This window comes from Beta vulgaris, chromosome 7, assembly GCF_026745355.1.
Source record: "Beta vulgaris subsp. vulgaris cultivar EL10 chromosome 7, EL10.2, whole genome shotgun sequence".
Taxonomy (NCBI): Eukaryota; Viridiplantae; Streptophyta; class Magnoliopsida; order Caryophyllales; family Amaranthaceae; genus Beta; species Beta vulgaris.
Genome location: NC_079208.1, coordinates 22,065,142 through 22,084,161, shown reverse-complemented (window position 1 = coordinate 22,084,161; position 19,020 = coordinate 22,065,142). Strand labels below are relative to the sequence as shown.

The 19,020-nt window shown below is 34.1% G+C and overlaps 3 pseudogenes; 2 read left to right on the top strand and 1 right to left on the bottom strand.

Annotated features, from left to right (window-relative positions):
• The first annotated feature begins 7,547 nt into the window (after positions 1–7,547).
• LOC125494362 (photosystem II CP47 reaction center protein-like) lies at positions 7,548–9,173 on the top strand (annotated as a pseudogene).
• Positions 9,174–11,752: 2,579 nt separating this feature from the next.
• LOC125494376 (ATP synthase subunit beta, chloroplastic-like) lies at positions 11,753–12,457 on the top strand (annotated as a pseudogene).
• A 4,538-nt stretch (positions 12,458–16,995) lies between these two features.
• On the bottom strand, positions 16,996–19,017 carry LOC125494375 (ATP synthase subunit beta, chloroplastic-like; annotated as a pseudogene).
• Between the last annotated feature and the right edge of the window lie 3 nt (positions 19,018–19,020).

Here is a 19,020-nt window from a genome sequence, read left to right as displayed (position 1 = left end):
TGCATAAACTTCTTTAAACATCACAATCACATCAACATCATATATTTAAACCCTAATTCATACTTTCACCCTAACCCTAGATTATGAAACTACTCACTAATCATGGACTTAAAGGAATTAAACAATGAATCTATGACTAATCTAAGGCTAAACATGATTAAGTAATAATTAAACTAATGAAAATCGCAATTAATAAACTTAGAGAATGAAGATCTTAAATAATATAAGACATAAACAAACACCAAGAGAATGAATTAAAAACTGAAACTTTGAATTAAGATGAAGAAAAGTACCTTGAATATCAATGGAATCACAAACTATGATCACTAATCTCAATTACCAATGAAAACTAATTAAAGTGTTTTCTCGCTAATACAAAACCCTAAAATATTGTGTAAAAAATAGAATGAAAGCGTAGTCTAAAACTCCCACAAAAATGTTTAATGAAGCGAATGTTTTGTTCCGGAATCGTAAAGTGCGGGCGCACCTTGAATAGGTGCGGGCGCACCACATGTCAGGTGCGGGCGCACCACATGTCAGGTGCGGGAGCACCACATGTCAGGTGCGGGCGCACCACATGTCAGGTGCGGGCGCACCTAAGTCTTCAGCCTCAGCCTGAATTCCTCCGTCAAAATGTGCGGGCGCACCTTGTGCTGGGTGCGGGCGCACCTATGCGTTATGCGGGCGCACCTATGCGTTATGTTGTTTGCTCCATAATTTGTCGATGGTGTGGGCGCACCTGCAGCCTGTCCGGGCGCACCATCATGTGAGAGGGACTCAAAACGCACCTCATGCTCCCTCACATCCTCTAGCTTGTTTCTTTAAGCCATGTCTCGCATTACTCGTCCCCGAAAAGGGTCATACCTGCAATAAAAACACGAGCAAACATGGTGAAAGCATATGTGCTAGAAATTCGATCAAAATAGATCGAAAATCTAGCAAAATGTAACTATGATCAAGTATGATCAAGTGAATGAAATAGAAGGGAAAAGTGAAGAGAAAGAGGGAAGAAAGGGGAAAAAGGGAACCAAAACAAGCCAAAAGGAAGCCATAAAGTGTGTTAGGAACGCACTTATCAATTATCAACGGTCTTCTTTTCTATTTTTCAAGAAAGATTACTTTTTGTACCTTTTCCGAAATTACCCATTTAATAATAGAATAAAATTCTACTAAATTCGAAAAAAAATCGAATTTACTAAACTTATTGAACTTACTTTTCATTGATGCATCATATCATCGAGATCCAATCCAAATCATGATGTTATTTTCTTGTTCTTCAATGGGTTTCTTTTCTTTTTTTTGGTTTATGCTATACTCCGGGTAAAGATCTGCCGATTTTGATTTGCACATATAGGGAAAATGTTTCCAATACCACTTTTTTTTTTGTTCTTAAGATTTCCCTTTTTATTTAATTATTTCATATCGTTTCTTTCGTCAATTTCAACATTCAACATATTATATTCATTACTTTTGTAATAGCCTATATTTTAAGTAGACTTATTAACGACTTTATAAATGAAATTTGATAAGTATAATAGCTGATATTTTCAGACACGTTTTAGTCAAAATTAGCTATGTTCATATTAGTAAAGAAATTACTTTGAGAATTATTATTTATCATCTAAAGTAAGTTCCAAGCACAAATAAATTAGTATGGATTTTATATAATAGAGATATGGAGTTGAATTTAAAGCTTTGAAATAAAGAGAAACCCATTTTTAATTACAATTTATCTCTCCTCACTCATGTCATCTACTCTAGATGCTAAAGCATCACTCTCTCTTCTTCATAATTTTTCAATCAAGTGCCAAAGTGTATTTTCTCATATATTAATTGTTCTCTTCAATATTTCAGTTTAATTACCCAAGTGTTTGAGAATTGGGAGAAACCCCAAAACCAAAATAAAAACCCCAAACAATAATTTTCTCTATCCTCTGATTTTATAACCCGTAATGTGCATGTTCAATTTTTGCATTGTGGAGTTGAAATTTACCCAAACTTATTGCATGAAAGTTGCAGATCTCAAAAGTTATTGAACGTAGACCCAAAAATCACTTGATTTGGAGTTCGAAGCTATGAGTTATGGTCTTTGCAAGTTTGGTGTTGCTACCTTCATTTCTCTCTCCTCTGTTCGACAATCTGTTGCCCCAATTATCTACAATATTAAATCCAATTTTTCTCTTTGTTGCTGAATCAAAGTTGTACATAACTTCGAGCTAATGAATTTGGGCACAAAAATCACTTGATTTGGAGTTCGGAGCGATGCGTTATGGTCTTTGTAAGTTTGGTGTTGCTACCTTCATTTCTCTCTGCTCTATTTTTATTCCGACAATCTGTTACCTCAATTATCTACAACATTCAATCTAATTTTGCTCTTTGTTGCTGAATCAAAGTTGTAGATCACTTCGAGCTAATGAATTTGGGCACAAAAATCGCTCAATTCGGAGTTTGGAGCACTGCTGCTGTACTTTGTGTTGCACTGCTGCCGTGGTTGGCTTTGTTTTTCCATGTTGTCATTGCTAACTTGTTTGCCTTGTTGCTGCCATTGTGTTGGTATTCCTTTCCATATGAAGGTATAAGCTAATTTTTCTTAATTCCTCATCTCCTTTGATTCCAATTCAAGTGTGGTGCAATTGAACTTTATATTCTGATTTTAGAAATAAACTTCGTTCTCAATTTTGTTATTGATTAGAAAATATAGTTATGATAAGAGTTGTTAAAGTTAAATATTGAATATTTTATCTTTCTTATTGGATTGAAGCTTCTAATATGAAGTAAGCCTCTTAAGTAAGTTTATAAAAACTGATTTTTATGAATTATGTTGTTTGATAATACTCTCTGAAATCAGCATGATGTTAACTAGAGATAGAATTGATGTTGTGAGTTGGATTAGTTGAATGGGTTGTATATAAGAGTTGTGGTGGTTAGTTCATGGAAGAGCTTAAAAAGTATGAGTAATTCAATTTGTTTATCTAAATTGTTGTGAGAATGGTTAATGATTGTTGTTATTGTTTTGAGTTCGTTGTTGGAGTATGTATATGGAGAGAAATTATGAAGTTCGAGCTATAGTTGGTTATCCAGAATGTCGAATTATTGGGAATTGTTTCAAGGTACACACATGTCCTTCCACCTTTGAATCTATATTCGTGTTTTATGTGATTTCATGTGCTGAGCTTAATAAGCCTTTTATATAAATTCAAAATTATTCAAAGTGTTATTCGTGTGTTTACAAGAGGAGTTAACTATATATTTGGTTTTAAGCTATGAGCGAAAGCTATTTATGTGATGAGTTTTACTGAGTGATATTTCTATGAAGAACTAATTGGAGGTAGTTGAATCCTTCAATAATATAGATGTGTGATATTGTTAAACCTACATGTTTCCACATCGAATTTATAATAAGTTTCTTATGCTTAGTAAGTTGATCTTTTATATGAAAGTGTAGTTATGAGAATTAAGCAATGATCCTTAGTATATCTAACTATATAAGTGATTTTATAACAAGTACTTCGATTTACGAACTAAGTCGGGACGTCGACTCGATATATTTATGAACTCGCTTTCGATTTAAACTATAGTTATATTTGAAAGTTTGAGAGAAAAAGAAAGGAATTTTGATCAAGGATGTTGAGTTAAAATTTTAGGGTTAAGGCAATTGTGAAAATATTTGTGATATAAGTTTTATATGGAATTATGAAAGTATGAAAAACTCTTTATTATGGTTTGAGATTTTTATTATATATGATCATGACACTAGTAGAAAAAAGGCTACTTGCTGCGGTTAAAAAGTGCCCTATTGCTGCGGAATAGGGCGCGCAGCAATAGGTATTAATAGTATTGTTGCGGTTTTAACGACCAAACCGCAGCAATATAAGGAATTGTGGTGACAGAAGGTGGCCCAAAAAGGTAATATTGCTGCGGTTTCTGGCCCAAAACCGCAGCAATAAGTAGGTCCAAAAAAAAAAAAAATTTTTTTATCATTGAATTCGAAAGATAACATAAATAAAAAAAATTGCTAAAAATCATAAATTTTCAACAGAATCTAAACTACAAAACATTAGAAAAGAAAGAGAAGCTTAACATTACAAACAAAATGGAGACAAACATAATATTATATTAGAAAAGCTTAACATTAATTCTAACCCATTAACAAAAAAAATACAAAGACAAGCTTAATAATATATCAGAAAAACTTAACATTAATTCTAATACATTAACAAAAAAAAAAAATAAAGAAACAAGCTTAACATTACATTAGACAAACTTAATATAAACTAACAAAATTAGAACTAAATAATGTAAGTTTTCCTCGTTTTCATCTGAGTTTCAGTCATTTCAACCTTCATCAATTTCCTAAAACAAAAAAACAGCACCATGAGAGGCCAACCCAAAAAAAAACCAAAAAAACGAAATAAAAAACAGATCTAAAAGAAAGAGAAAAGAAAAATGAAAAAAAAAATTTAATAATAAAAAAACGAAAAAAATAAACAAATCAGAACAATTGAAAAACGAAAAAAAAAACAGATCTGCGAAATGAAGAAAAGAACGATAAAAGAAAAATGATAAAACAGATCTGAAATAATAAAAAAAACGAAAAAATAAAATAGACAATGAACGAAAAAACCAGAAATAAAAATAAAAACGAAAAAAAACAGGAACGAAAAGAAAACAAAATTATAAACAAGGCTTATGAACAAAAAAATCAGAAACGAAAATAAAAATGAAAAATAAACTGATGAACAAAAAAATGAAAAACAGATCTAAAAGCCAATGAAGAAACAGTAAAAAAACGAAAAACAGATCTAAAAGCCGATGAAGAAGAAATCTCGAGGATGAGTGGCGAGGAGCACGGCTGCAAAGAACGACGAACGGCGACGAAGAAACGTTGCCGACGAAGAAACGTTGCCGACGGCTGCAAAGAACGACGAAGAAACGTTGCCGACGGCTGCAAAGAACGACGAACGGTCGACGAACAAATCTCGAGGGGTTGGCGATGAAGACACTGGAAGATGAGAGGAGTAATGAGTGTGAGTGGTTGAGAGGTCGAGAGGTTGAGAGGAGAGAGAAAATGGCGAGGAGAGGAGGGGATGAGTGTGAGAGTGTGAGAGAAAACGGCGAGTAGAGGAGTGATAAGAGTGAGACTGTGAGGGTTTGAGAGAAAATGGCTGGGCAAAAAGGGAGGATGAGAGATTTAAAGGAAATCCGCGTGCTTTTTTTGTGGTAAGTGAGTGGAGCAGATAATATTGCTGCGGTTTTCGGCGGGAAACCGCAGCAATATATTTAAAAAATATTTTTTTATTATATTGTTGCGGTTTCCCCCGCAAAACCGCAGCAATATTAGCTATTCCAGGCCCCACATTTTTTTCTAAATGTTTTCGTCGAACAATATTGCTGCGGTTTTGGACGGGAACCGCAGCAATATTGTTATTTTCTATTTTTTTTTCTTTTTGCGTGTTATATTGCTGCGTATAGGTAAAACCGCAGCAATATCACCGCAGCAAATAGCATTTATTCTACTAGTGTGAACTTTGAAAACTATGACTTGGAGTTATGAACAAATATGGACTCGTGAAATTATAAATCAGAATTTTCTAGTTTTATTAATGACGGGGAGGATCTTTACTCCTATTAAGAAGTTCTCATAGGAAAAAGCCTCTCAAATTTGGGTCAATTTAATGAGCATTATTTTCGGATTTAAGTTTGGAAACACGTAAGTCTAGTGAAACAAGTTATATCTTTACAAAATATCATAGATGAATTATGTTATATGGAGTTTGGCATCTAAGTTAGAATGAGTTTGATGTGAGATGGGTACTTGTGAAGTTCTGTTTAAGAAATACAATTGGCGCTTTGAGGATATTATTAGAAGTAGTCAAATATCCTAAGATTTACTTATGACGTATAAATAAGGTTTAATGGTATCACCTGAAGATATCTCCGAAAATAATATGGAGTTTGGTTATATAAGAATGAAGATTTGTGATGTCATAATTGAAGGATGAAGTAATTGTTGGGAGGTTCTAACTAAGAATGAAGATGTTATGTGGTGGACATAGATTAGATAGTTAGGGAACAGTAAATTTGGATGTGAATTTCAAAGGTCAAATATTAATTTATGAGTTCATGGAGTTCCGACGAGAGGTTTGTAAGTTCAGAGGATGTGTAGGATTTGAGATATGAATGTCGTATCAGTGAAATAAAGGATCCAATCTTGGTGGTGGTTTAGAGGAGTATCAATTAGAGAGATATAATTTACAATACTTATGTAATAAAAGATCATATCCGCAAAGGGGTCAAGTAAAAGAGTTTGGAGCATAATTTCTTCTATTGGATGAGTAATATTATATAAATGGATATTGGAAAAGAAAAATAAAAATTCGAGGTTTGTTAAGTATTGATTGTGTTTTGTGTATCTTAAGTGTGATTAGTTAGCAACTCGAAAGTGCAGGTTATTACAGGTGTGAATAAATGTAAATTCGAGGTTTCTTAAGTATTGATTGTGTTTTGTGTATCTTAAGTGTGATTAGTTAGCAGCTCGGAAGTGCAGGTTGTTACAGGTGTGAATAAATGTAAATTCGAGGTTTGTTAATTATTGATTGTGTTTTGTGTATCTTAAGTGTGATTAGTTAGCAGGTCGGAAGTGCGGGCTGTTACAACTTTAATTGAGTGATTAAGGTTAAGATCGTTCTTTTTCTATTTTGAATTTCAAATTGAAACGATTAAAAGTTTAAAGTACATAAACTATATAATACAAGTAGTAATTTGCAATATATTCTAAATTGGGATTGGGGGTTTTATAGGCGGAGCCTGGATACTTCATTTTATTGGTCAAACTGAGCCAACCATAAATTATTCTCATTGATAATATTAATCGAAACCACCCTAAAACTAAAAAAGGATCTAATTGCATTTCACGCTCCAAATTTTGGATGATTCAATCAATCTTTCTTGGGCGAAAGGGGGGTTATCTCAATCGGGAGAGAGAACGGGAAAATCCCATATGACCCAATATATCTGACAAGTCACACTATACGTGAACCCAAGATGCATCTTCCTCTCCAGGACTTCGAAACGGAACTTTTGGAAAACCAATAGGCATTAAATGAAAGAAAAAATATTTAAGTACTCTATTTCACTTTGATGTGGAAACGTAATAATTAGGGTTTAGGATTACTGTCTTTATAATATCAACCTCCTATTAATTCTATTTTCTGCATTGATTAGAAAGGTTTAGTTTAAGAAGAGAGAATAAATAAAGGAAAATTCTTACTAATATAGCCTTCCAATTATGAACAAGTATGAAAACATTTACTAATAGACGGTGGTATGAACGCCCCATTGCGTATTGCTACTTATCGGGTATAGAATAGATTTCATTCTCTTTGTTCCCACAAACCTAATTGTTCCATTATTACCAACAGAATAGAACAAAAATTAACCCTTGTTCCGAGATAATCTATGGAAAAAAGGGATCCATTGCATAGTCATAGTATTCCAATGCAATAAAGTTACATAGTGTCATTTTTCTTTGGTAAAGGGGTATTTCCATGGGTTTGCCTTGGTATCGTGTTCATACCGTCGTATTGAATGATCCCAGCCGCTTGCTTTATGTCCATATCATGCATACAACTCTGGTTGCTGGTTGCGCCGGTTCGATGGCTTTGTATGAATTAGCTGTTTTTGATCCCTCTTACCCCGTTCATGATCCAATATGGAGACAGGGTATGTTCGTTATACCTTTCATGACTCATTTAGGAATAACCGATTCATGGGGCGGTTGGAGTATTACAAGGGGGGAGTATAACAGATCCCGGCATTTAGAGTTACGAAGGTGTGGCCGGAGCGCATATTGTGTTTTTTGGTTTTTTCTTTTGGGGAGCTATTTGGCATTGGGCGTATTCGGATCTAGAAATATTTTATGATGAACGTACATGAAAACATTCTTTGGATTTGCCTAGGATTTTTGGAATTCATTTATTTCTTTCCGGGATGGCTTGTTTTGGTTTTGGTGCATTTCATGTAACAGGCTTGTACGGGCCCGGACTATGGGTGTCCGACCTTATGGAGTAAATGGAAAAGTACAACCTGTAAGTCCAGCATGGGGCGTGGAAGGTTTTGATCCTTTTGTTCCAAGAGGAATAGCCTCTCATCATATTGCAGCAGGGACATTAGGTATATTAGCCGGTTTATTCCATCTTAGTGTCAGTCCGCCTCAACGTTTTACAAAGGATTACGTATGGGCAATATTGAAATCGTTCTTTCTAGTAGTATCGCCGCTGTCTTTTTTACACCTTTTGTTGTTGCCGGAACTATGTGGTATGGTTCAGCAACTACTCCGATCAAATTATTTGGCCCAACACATTGTCAATGGGATCAGGGATACTTTCAACAAGAAATATACCGACAATAAGTGTTGGGTTAGCCGAAAATCAAAGTTTATCGGAAGCTTGGTCGAAATTTCCCGAGAAAAATTGGCTTTTTATGATTACATTGGCAATAAAGGAGCATTATTGAGAGCAGGAACAATGGACAACGACAATGGAATAACCATTGGATGGTTATGCCTACTTTTTTTGAAACCTTTCTGGTCGTTTTGGTAGATGGGGACGGAATTGTTAGAGCTAACGTTCCTTTTTGAAGAGCCGAATCTAAGTATAGTGTTGAAAAAGTAGGTGTAACTGTTGAGTTTTACAACGACAAACTTAATGGAGTCAGCTATAGCGATCCTGCTACTGTGAAAAAATATGCTAGACGTGCTCAATTGGGTGAAATTTTCGAATTAGACCGTGCTACTTTGAAATCTGGTGGTGTTTTTCGTAGTAATCCCAGGGGTTGGTTTACTTTTGGACATGCCTCCTTTGCCCTACTCTTTTTCTTCAGGCCCATTTGGCATGGGTCTAGAACCATCTTCAGAGATTGTTTTGTTGGTATTGACCCCGATTTGGATATTAAAGTAGAATTTGGCGCATTCCAAAAAATTGGAGATCTAACTACACGAAGAAAAGGGGTTTAATATAACATTGCGTTGTGATTTGACATAGGATACTAGAGCAATCTTGATTTTAATTACCACCCTTTTTTATCATTATCGGGAAAATAACCCCAATTAAACAGGTATGGAAGCTATAATTGTAAACCACAATCTAATCTACGGAAGCGTTGGTTAATACATTTCTATTAGTCTCTCCTCTAGGGATAATTTTTTTCGCTATCTTTTTTCGGGAACCTCTTGAAGTTCCAACTAAAAAATGAAATGATTTTTTATTATCTCAATTGAAGTAATGAGCCTTCCAATATGGAAGGCTCATTACTTTGAATAGTCTCCGTGTTCCTCGAAGGGATATATTAGTTGTTCAGAGGGTTGCCCAAAAGCGGTATATAAAGCATACCCAGTAAAACTTACAAGTAAACCTGACATAACCGAATGTTTTGAAAATAAAATCGAGCAAAATTTTCCCATATCGAATTCAAAGTGCCATGCTATTATTACTTAATATTAATATTTCATATTGTGAAGGCATAGTCTTATTTTTTTCTCTCAAATAAAAAACTCATTGGCACCAAGCGTGAGGGAATGCTAAACGTTTGGTAATTTCTCCTCCGACCAGGATAAAAGATCCCATTGAAGCAGCCAACCCCATACATATTGTATGTACATTGGTCGCAAATTGCATGGTATCATAAATAGCTACTCCGGGTATTACCCATCCGCCAGAAATTTATAAACAAATACAAATCCTTGGTATCGTCCTCGATACTGAGATATACCATAAGACCTTAAGTTGATTTGAGATCTCCTATCGACTTCTTGGCCTAAAAAAAGTAATCTTTCTCGATAAAGTCGGTTGATTAGGGTAAAATTGTATCCCTTAGGAACCGTACATGCACCTTTTGATGCATACGGTTCAAACAAAATTGTGAAAAAAAATCAATGTGTAGATTTATTTATCCTTTTTTTTTCATCGAGGTTTTTTCAACTTATAATGAATAATCAAGGGTCTTCTTTTCTATTTTTCAAGAAAGATTACTTTTTGTTCCTTTCCCGAAATTACCCATATATAATAGAATAAAATTCAAAAAATCGAAAAAAAATTGAACTTATTTTCATTGATGTATCATATCATCGAGATCCAATCCAAATCACGATGTCATTTTCTTGTTCTTGAATGGGTCTCTTTTTTTTTTAGGTTTATGCTCTACTCCGGGTAAAGATCTGCCCGATTTTGATTTGCACATATAGGGCAAATGTTTCCAATACCACTTGTTTTTGTTCTTAAAATTTCCCCTTTTTTTATTTATTTCATATCTTTTTTCGTCAATTTCAATATTCAACATATTATATTCATTACTTTAATTGAGTGATTAAGGTTAAGATAGCTTTTTTCTATTTTGAATTTAAATTGAAACGATTAAGAGTTTAAAGTAAATAAACTATTAATACAATAGTAATTTGCAATATATTCTCAATTGGGATTGGGGTTTTTATAGGCAGCCTGGATACTTCATTTTTTTGGTCCAACTGAGCCAACCATAAATTATTCTAATTGATAATATTAATCTGAATCCCCCTAAAACTAAAAAAAGGATCTAATTGCATTTCACGCTCCAAATTTTGGATGATTCAATCAATCTTTCTTGGGCGAAAGGGGGGATATCTCAATCGGGAGAGAGAACGGGAAAATCCCATATGACCCAATATATCTGACAAGTCGCACTATACGTCAACCCAAGATGCATCTTCCTCTCCAGGACTTCAAAGGGAACTTTTGGAACACCAATAGGCATTAAATGAAAGAAAAAATAATTAAGTACTCTATTTCACTTTGATGTGGAAACGTAATAATTAGGATTTAGGATTATTGTCTTTATAATATCAACCTTCTTTTAATTCGATTTTCTGCATAGATTAGAAAGGTTTAGTTTAAGAAGAGAGAATAAATAAAGGAAAATTCTTACTAATATAGCCTTCCAATTATGAACAAGTATGAAAGCATTTACTGATAGACGCTGGTATCAACGCTCCATTGCGTATTGCTACTTATCGGGTATAAAATAGATTTCTTTCTCTTTCTTCCTATAAACTTAATTGTTCCATTATTACCAACAGAGCAGAACAAAAATTAACCCTTGTTCCGAGATAATCTATGGAACAAAAGGGATCGATTACATAGTCATAATCTTTTCCAAATGCAATAAAGTTACACAATGTCATTTTTCTTTGGTAAAGGGGTATTTCCATGGGTTTGCCTTGGTATCGTGTTCATACCGTCGTATTGAATGATCCCGACCGCTTGATTTATGTCCATATCATGCATACAACTCTGGTTGTTGGTTGCGCCGGTTCGATGACTTTGTATGAATTAGCCTTTTTATATCCCTCTTACCCCGTTCATGATCCAATATGGAGACAGGGTATGTTCGTTATACCTTTCATGACTCATTTAGGAATAATCGATTCATGGGGCGATTGGAGTATTACAGGGGGGACTATAACGGATCCCGGCATTTAGAGTTACGAAGGTGTGGCCGGAGGGCATATTGTGTTTTTTGGCTTTTTCTTTTTGGCAGCTATTTGCCATTGGGCGTATTCGGATCTAGAAAATATTTTCTGATGAACGTACAGGAAATCCTTCTTTGGATTTGCCTAGGATTTTTGAAATTCATATATTTCTTTTCGGGATGGCTTGTTTTGGTTTTGCTGCATTTCATGTAACAGGCTTGTACGGGCCCGGAATATGGGTGTCCGATCCTTATGGAAAATTTCCGAGATGTTAATGAACAAGACGTACTTTTATTTATCAATAATATCTTCCTTTTCGTCCAAGCCAGATCTGAAGTATCTGCCTTATTGGGTCGAATGCCTTCCGATGTAGGCTAACAACCTACTCTTAGTACCAAAATGGGCTCGTTACAGGAAAGAATTACTTCTACAAAAGAAGGATCCCAAGCTTCGATTCAAGCCGTCTATGTACCTTAAGACGATTTGACCGATCTCGCTCCTGCCACAACATTTGCACATTTAGATGCGACTACCGTAATATCAAGAGGATTGGCCGCCAAAGGGATTTATCCAGCGGTGGATCAGTTAGATTCAATGTCAACTATGCTTCAACTGAGGATCGTTGGTGAGGAACATTATGAAATTGCGCAAAGAGTTAGGCAAATCTTACAACATTACAAAGAACTTCAGGACATTATAGCTGTCCTTGGGTTGGACGAATTATCCGAAGAAGATCGTTTAACTGTAGCAAGAGCACGAAAAATTAAGCGTTTCTTATCACAACCTTTTCTTGTAGCAGAGGTATTTACAGGCTCTCAAGGAAAATATATTGGTGTAGTAGAAAAAATTAGAGGGTTTTAATTGATCTTTTCCAGAGAATTAGATGTTCTTCATGAACAGGCATTTTATTTGGTAGGTAACATCGATGAAGTTACCGCGAAAGCTATGAACTTATAAATGGAGAGCAAATTAAAGAAATGATCTTAAATCTTTGTGTACTGACTCCTAATCGAAGTGTTTGGAAATCAAAAGTATAAGAAATCATTTTTATGTACTAATAGTGGCCAAATCGGCGTATTACCAAATCATGCCCCGATTTCCACACCAGTAGATATAGGGATTTTAAGAATACGCCTTAACGACCAATGGTTAACAATGGCTCTGATGGGCGGCTTGCTAGAATAGGCAATAATGAGATCATTATTTTAGTAAATGAGGTTGAGAAGGGTAGTGACATTATTGATCCACAAGAAGCTCAACAAACTCTTAAAATAGCAGAAGCTAACTTGAAGAAAGTGGAAGGAAAGAGACAAGAAATTGAAGCTAATCTAGCTCTTAGACGAGCTAGGACACAAGTAGAGGTTAGCAATATGATTTTGTCGTAACTAATCGGTGCGTTTGAATAATCAAAAGAAGTTCTCTTTATACACCCTTTATCTATATCATCTATATATATATATATATATATATATATAATATATATATATATATATATATATATATATATTATATTTTATATATATATATATATATATATATATATAAAAGATATCATACATATCTTATTATGGTTTTATTGATTCAATCAAATTCAAATAAGATAATCAATTTAATACTCTTAATAATAAGAGGGTAAGTAGAAAAACTTATTTGATGCCAAAGTCGAGGGTATCTAATAAGTTTTACCTACTATTGGATTTGAACCGATGACTCCCGCCATATGAAAGCAATACTCTAATCGCTGAGTTAAGTAGGCCTTTATATCATTCCAAAAAATATAGCCATCACATAGATTGATTATAAATCCAATATTACTTAGAAGCAATATCAATCAAACAGATCAAAGAGCTATGATGTTGGATCGTGGAATATTTATCTTGACAAGAAACTATCTACATGGTAAAATATGGAGCATAAACACAAGGGCTATAGCTCAGTTAGGTAGAGCACCTTGTTTACATGCGCGCCAATGGTTTTCAGGGGAGTCCATCATGCAAACAAAAGAATTCATCTTTTTGATAAATCTATGTCTTACTCTATGACTTTGAGGAAACAAGAGAAAAATAGCCTAACAATTAGTTGTAGTTCGGTCCTACTTAAGTGTCCATTTAGTTACCAAATGGAACCCAGTATGGATTTGAGATATTGATAGTGTGAATACACAACCTATTCAATGCTAGGCATAATGAGTGTTAGGGCATAAAAAAATCTCTTTTAATCCTATGAACTTTAAGGTCTATCAAGTTTCATATTGGATTCTTTAAGCAGAATGATAGAGACTCCATTTAGTTTTAAAATTGATATATGCCAAATAATGAATCAGAGCACATGGAACACCAAAAAGTTTGATCAGTTTTACCGAGAAGGCCTACGGTTCGAGTCTGTATAGCCCTACTAAATTTATATACTATTTAATGAATATTAATAATTTATTAAACTATATAGTTTAATAACTTATTAATATTTAATTTGTTTGTTGCTTAGAACCGATCATTCGACTCTTATAAAAAATAATTTTGTAGACAAGCCTGGGTTTAAAAAACATCTTTGGTAAATTTTATTGTCAAAGGAACTTTTTGTCTTCATATACCTTACCTATCAAAGCGTAAACAAGTAGTCTTGTCTGTCCTTATACAATCAATAAAAACTATTCTGTGCGAATTCAAATTAAATATACCAAACCAACTCGATTCCAATTCGAAAATCAAAATTCTTAAACATTCTCTTGCGTGTGAATTCTCTATTCTAAGAACGAGAATTCAATTTCGAATTTTTTTTATTTTTCTAGTTCGAAAAATCGAGGTGAAAGTGAGAAAGTTCTCTTTGGATATGTATACGATAAGAACAATATAAATATATATTTGTATATAATTACAGGAAGAATGGAAAACAAAATGGAAATAAGATTCCAGGCAATTAGTCTTGAAACGAGACATATCCCGCAATAAACAAACGAGGTGATTCAGTTAAAATGAATTGTTGTTTTGACTAAAGGGATATGGATAACTTGACAATTCCAATTCGAAACAACTAATTCGACATATTTTTCACATTAATAAGGAGTTCGTCTATGTTTATACTTTATGAATATGATATTTTCTGGGCATTTTTAATAATATCAAGTGTTATTCCTATTATAGCATTTCTATTTTTCGGAATTTTAGCTCTGATTAGCAAAGGATCCGAGAAACATTCTAGTTACGAATCGGGTATAGAACCTATGGGTGATGCTTGGTTACAATTTCGAATACGTTATTAGATGTTTGCTCTAGTTTTTGTTGTTTTTGATGTTGAAATGGTTTTTCTTAATCCATGGGCAATGAGTTTTGATATATTGGGTGTATCTGTATTTATAGAGGCTTTAATTTTCGTGTTTATCCTAATTGTTGGTTTAGTTTATGCCTGGCAAAAAGGAGATTGGAATGGTCTTAATCCCCGAATATTCCGACAATAAAAATAAAAATGGAAAAAAAATAAGATTGAAACAGTTATGAATTCCATTGAGTTTGCAGTACTTCATTGAATAACCCAAAATTCAGTTATTTCAGCTACATTAATTAACTTTTTAAATTGGTCAAGACTCTCCAGTTTATGGCCGCTTCTCTACAGTACGAGGTGTTGCTTCATCAAATTCGCTTCATTAATAGGTTTGCGATTCGACTTTGATCGTTATGGACTAGTACAAAGATCGAGCCCTAGACAAGCGGATATAACTATAACAGCCTGCACTGTAACAATGAAAATGGCCCCTTCTTTAGTGTGATTATATTAGCAAATTCCTGAACCATAATATGTTATTGCTATGGGAGCATGTACAATTACAGGGGGGATGTTCAGTACAGATTCTTATAGTACTGTTCGAGGGGTCGATAAACGAATTCTCGTGATTGTACGAAACTGAACATCCCCCCCTGTAATTGTACATGCTCCCATAGCAATGACATATTATGGTTCAGGAATTTGCTCATATAATCGCACTAAAGAAAGGGCCATTTTCATTGTTACAGTATTGGCTGTTAAAATTAGATTCGCTTGTCTAGGGCTCGATCTTGGTACCAGTCCATAACGATCAATGTCGATTCGCGAACCTATTAATGAAGCAAATTCGATGAAGCAACAACTCGTACCGTAGAGAAGCGCCATAAACATGTAGAGTCTTGACCAATTTGAAAGATCATTTGATGTAGTTGAAATAACTGAATTTTGGGCTATTCGATCAAGTACTGGAAACTCAATGGAATTCATAACTGTTTCAATCGTATTTTTTTTTCCTTTTTTCTTTTTATTGTCGGAATATTCGGGATTAAGACCATTCCAATGCTCCTTTTCGCCAGGCATAAACTAAACCAACAATTAGGATAAGCACGAAAATTAAAGGTTTTATAAATACCGATACACCCAATATATCAAAACTCACTGCCCATCGATATATAAAAACTGTTTCAACATAAAAAAACAACAAAAACTAGAGCAAACATATAATAACAGATTCAAAATTGTAACCAAGCATCCCCATAGGTTCTATACCCGATTCGTAACTAGAAAGTTTCTCGGGTCCTTTGCTAGTCGGAGCTAAAATTCCGGAAAATAGAAATGCTAAAATAGGAATAACACTTGATATTATTAATAATTCCCAGAAAATATCATATTCATAAAGTATAAACATAGACAGACTCCTTATGAATGTGGAAAATATGTCGAATTAGTTGTTTCGAATTGGAATTGTCAAGTTATCCATACCTCTTTAGTCAAAACAACAATTCATTTTAAGTGAACCACCTCGTTTGTTTACTGCGGGATATGTCTCGTTTCAAGAGTAATTGCCTGGAATCTTATTTCCTTTTTTTTCCATTCCACCTGTAATTATATACAAATATATATTTATATTGTTCTTATCTTATACATATACAAAGAAACTTTCTCACTTTCACCTCGATTTTTCGAACTAAAAAAATAAAAAAAATTCAAATTGAATTCTCTTTTTTTTTTCTTATATAGAATTCACACGCAAGAGAATGTTTAAGAATTTTGATTTCCGAATTGGAATCGGGTTGGTTTGGTATATTTAATTCGAATTCGGACAGAGTAGTTTCAGTTGATTATATAAGGACAGAAAAGACTACTTGTTTACGCTTTGATAGGTAAGGTATATAAGAAGAAAAAGTTTCTTTGACAATGAAATTTACCAAAGATCTTTTTCAAACCCGGCTTGTCTACAAATCAAATTTTAGTAAATAAAGTAAGTAGGGTGTTTCTAGATCCACGTATTCCAATCAATTGTAGTTGGTTCGTTAGGTTGGAATTTAAGAGTCAACTGATCGGTTCTAAACAACAAACAAATCAAATATTAATAATTTATTAAATTATATAGTTTACTAAATTATTAATATTCATTCGATAGTATATAAATTAGTAGGGCTATACGGACTCGAACCTAGACCTTCTCGGTAAAACAGATCAAACTTATTATTCTAAAATGATTTGAACTGTTTCAAAGACCCAACATGCATTTTTTTTGCATTGGCTCTTTCATTAACTGATATAAATATCAGCTAGTCCACCATATTTTTTCTTGATAGAAAGAAAAGGGTTCCATGTCTCCGATTCATTATTTATTGGAATTTTGATTCAAAAGCACTACCAAAGTGTTTCAAAGAAGAGTTATCTTGACGTAGGTCTGCCTTTGGCCTAGATCAATTTTAAAATTAAATGGAGTCTCTATCGTTCTGCTTAAAAATCCAATATGAAACTTCATACACCTTAAAGTTCATAGGACGAAAAGAGATTTTTTGAGGCCCTTATACTCATTATGCCTAGCATTGAATAGGCTGGGTATTCACCCTATCAATATCTCAAATCAATAATGGTTCTATTTGGTAACTAAATGGACACTTAAGTAGGACCGAACTAGAACTAATTGTCAGGCTATTGTTCTCTTGTTTCCTCAAAGTCATAGAGTAAGACATAGATTTATCAAAAAGATGAATTCTTTTGATTGCATTATGGACTCCCCTGAAAACCATTGGCGCGCGTGTAAACGAGGTGCTCTACCTAACTGAGCTACCCTTGTGTTTATGCTCCATATTTTAGCATGTAGATAATTTCTTGTCAAGATAAATATTCCACGATCCAACATCATAGCTCTTTGATCTGTTTGATTGATATTGCTTCTAAACAATATTGGATTTATAATCAATCTATGTGATGGTTATATTTAGTCCTCTTTGGAATGATATAAGGCCTACTTTAAACAGCGGTTAGAGTATTGCTTTCATCCGGCGGGAATCATTGGTTCAAATCCAATTGTAGGTAAAACTTATTAGATTCCCTCGACTTTGGTGTCAAATAAGTTTTCTGCTCACCCTCATATTATCTTATTTCAATAAAATCAAAAAAAAGATATGTATGATGTCTTCTATATATATAGAAGATATAGATAAAGGGTGTATAAACATAACTACTGATTAGTCACGACGAAATCATATTGCTAGCCTCTACCCGTGTCCAAGCTCGTCTAAGAGCTAGATTTACTTCAATTACTTGTCTCTTTCCTTCCATTTTCTTCAAGTTAGCTCCTACTATTTCAAGAGTTTGTTGAGCTTCTTGTGGATCAATGTAACTACCCTTCTCAGCCTCATTTACTAAAATAGTGATCTCATTATTGCCTATTCTAGCAAGCCGCCCATCACAACCATTGTTAACCATTGGTCGTTAAGGCGTATTCATAAAATCCCTATATCTACCGCTGTGACAATCGGGGCATGATTTGGTAATACGCCAAATTGGCCACTATTAGTAGATAAAATGATTTCTTTTACTTTTTAATTCCAAACACTTCGATTAGGAGTTTGTACACAAATATTTAAGGTCATTTCTTTAATTTACTCTCCATTTCTAAATTCATAGCTTTCGTCGTAACTTCATCGATGTTACCTTCAAAAAAACCTATTCAGGAAGGCCATCTAATTCTCTTGAAAAGATCAATTGAAACCCTCTAATTGTTTCTGCTAGACCAACATATTTTCCTGGAGAGCCTGTAAATACTACTGCTACGAAAAAAGGTTGTGATAAGAAACGCTAATTTTTGTGCTCTTGCTACAGTTAAACGATCTTCTTCAGATAATTTATCCAACCCAAGGATAGCTTTAATGTCCTGAAGGTCTTTGGAATGTTGTAAGATTTGCTTAACTCTTTACGCAATTTCATAATGTTCATCACCAACGATCCTAGGTTGAAGCATAGTTGACGTTGAGTCTAATAGATCCACCGCTGGATAAATCCCTTTGCCAATCCTCTTGATAGTACGGTAGTCGCATCTAAATGTGCAAATGTTGTGGCATGAGCGGTATCGGTCAAATCGTCTAGAGGTACAGAGACGGCTTGGTCGAAGTTATGGATCTTTCTTTTGTAGAAGTAATTCTTTCATGTAACGAGCCCCATTCGATACTAACAGTAGGTTGATATCCTACAGCGGAAGGCATTTGACCTAATAAGGCAGATACTTCATATCTGGCTTGGAC